This window comes from Larus michahellis, chromosome 7, assembly GCF_964199755.1.
Source record: "Larus michahellis chromosome 7, bLarMic1.1, whole genome shotgun sequence".
Lineage (NCBI taxonomy): Eukaryota > Metazoa > Chordata > Aves > Charadriiformes > Laridae > Larus > Larus michahellis.
The window spans coordinates 53,921,479-53,923,817 of NC_133902.1; positions in this window are offsets into that span (position 1 = coordinate 53,921,479).

Below are 2,339 nucleotides of genomic sequence, written 5' to 3' on the forward strand. Positions count from 1 at the left end.
ATGTGAATGTGCCTGAAGTGAATTTATTTTGATATTTGACTTTTCAGAAAAGATGTGGCTTGTACTTTTCAACCCGATCTGCTAGCGTGCTCCCTCTTGATGGTTTCTATTCTTTAATAACTCCTCGAATGATAATAAGGCTCCTAGGCATCCGCTTCCCTTTGAATTTGCAGCTGAGAAAATTCCGTGTTTGAAATACTTGGAAATGGAGTTTTATTTGATAACCTGTATTTTTGAGGTGGATAACTGCTTTGCTGAGCACCTTGATGGTTATTTCAGTAACCGTAGTCTCAAAATGCTCTTCTGGCTCTGAGAAATTTTGACTGAGGAAAGAAGCCTTTTTCCACGCAAGCCACGTTATAATGATACTTTGCACTTAGGCAGATTCTTTTATTGGAGCATGTTTTATTCATCAATTCACCAGACCCTCAATTGGTTTTGTCTAATTGTGACTCTTTTTATACCACACAGACTTGGAAGTCCAACCATGACAGTTTTTTACTGCTTTTTGCTGTGCTTCGGAGATCCCAAGAAAGAAAGTGTCAGACATAGGGGGAAAAAAAAGTGTGAAAGTTCAAAAGAAGCAGAGAGTGTCAGACTAAAACAAATCCAGAGAGAGGAAAAAAGTCAGAAGACTTGATAAGAAGATTTTTTAAATCATATATTTATGATGTGTCAGTTTACTTTTTTAAAACCAGGGGCTTCTGTCAAACTGCAATTAGAACTGGTTCTAGGTAGCCAAAAGCATGAGACCATCTCCAAATGAGGGCACCCAAAATTAGCTGCCTAGTTCCTACTTCTATTGTAGGAACTCGCACTGGTGATCTGCATTTCACAGACGTCGGTGAGTATTTTTGCAGCCTTGGAGAATGAAAATGTGGCTGAATATTAAAACTGAAGATGATAAACTGAAATTTTGAAGTTGATATAAACTCAATTTTTAAATGCCGGCCACTGCAACTTGTCCACTGCCATAAAATGATTCAGTAACGTGACCGTGAATAGCAACTAGGAGTCTTCTCCATCTCCGATCTAACCAGCCAAAGAAAAGATATTTAATGAGGACAATGGAGCTAATAGGTGGGGAGAAATTGCTTTCCAAGCGCTACACATTTTTGGGGTCATGATAAAATTAGCCACTTTGAATTTGTGCAGCCCAGTTTCATACCTCAAACAAAGAATTGGGATCATTTTTGAGCACCGCAAGCAGCTAATACTTCTCAGCCCCTGTGGCAGGGAGGAACGGTTTTTAAATTACACTTTGTTAAATATGGTGGCAGAAAAGTCAGTGTATCCAGGTGATGGGTACTGAATTAATATTTCTTTCCATAATCTGGAAGAGTCTCTCAATCAAAGTGAGACTTTGCGGCCTGTTTTTAATTTCACAGTTATAAAGATGAACATGCAATTTTTTTCAAAGAAATAATTAGATATCACAGAATAAAGCACTTCCCTACCAAATAATAATAACACATTTAATTAAGTGAAAAAACATACTAGCTATAACAGATTTTAGTGTCTATAATTTATTTCTGGATTAATGGGCATTTTATAGTCCATCCTACTTAATGTATAATAATAGGTTTTTTAATTATTATTTCTGCTTCTGTTCCATGTAGGTTAGCAACTGTTACATCCATTCTTTTCAATGAACATCTTAATATAGTTTCCTTCTAAAAATATATATATATATTTCCTTGCTCATTTTTGCCAGGCATTGTATGTCTGCACCTACTCCGTATGCTGGGGGTAAAGCAGCACACCTGCACCTCTTTTGCCCTGGCAGTCCCATCGACGAGCCGGGGTTGGAGCGGGTGCTCCTGTTAGGGGCCATTGCTGCCGCTGCAATGAATTGTTGGCGGATCCTGTTACCAAAGTCTTCAAAAGCAGCCCGTCTGGGTTTTTTTTTTCACAGCATCCCTACCCCTGTTGGTACTGATGATAGCCCCCAGCTTTTTGTCATCAACCAGTTTCTTGTTTCTGTCATATTTACGATGACTTCTAATGGAATCACTGTCTGTGTTTAGTCCATGGACATTCCCCAGTAAATTTGCTTTGGCCTCACAGTTACCTTTTTAAAACATCATCTAGCATCTCCTTTTTAGTCGTTTCCTCACCCACTTCATCGTCTCCGAATGGCTCTCCTGTTGACATAACTGTGGCCCATGTGGCATCTTATGCAGTCCTTATTTAAAGACAGGAAAGATTAGAACAGTGGCATTTTTTCAGTCATTTTTTCATTTCGTTTCATTTCATTTCATTTCATTTCATTTCATTTCATTATTTCATTTCGTATTTTTCAAGTGAGTAAATACATAAATAATCTTCCCAAAGAAGAG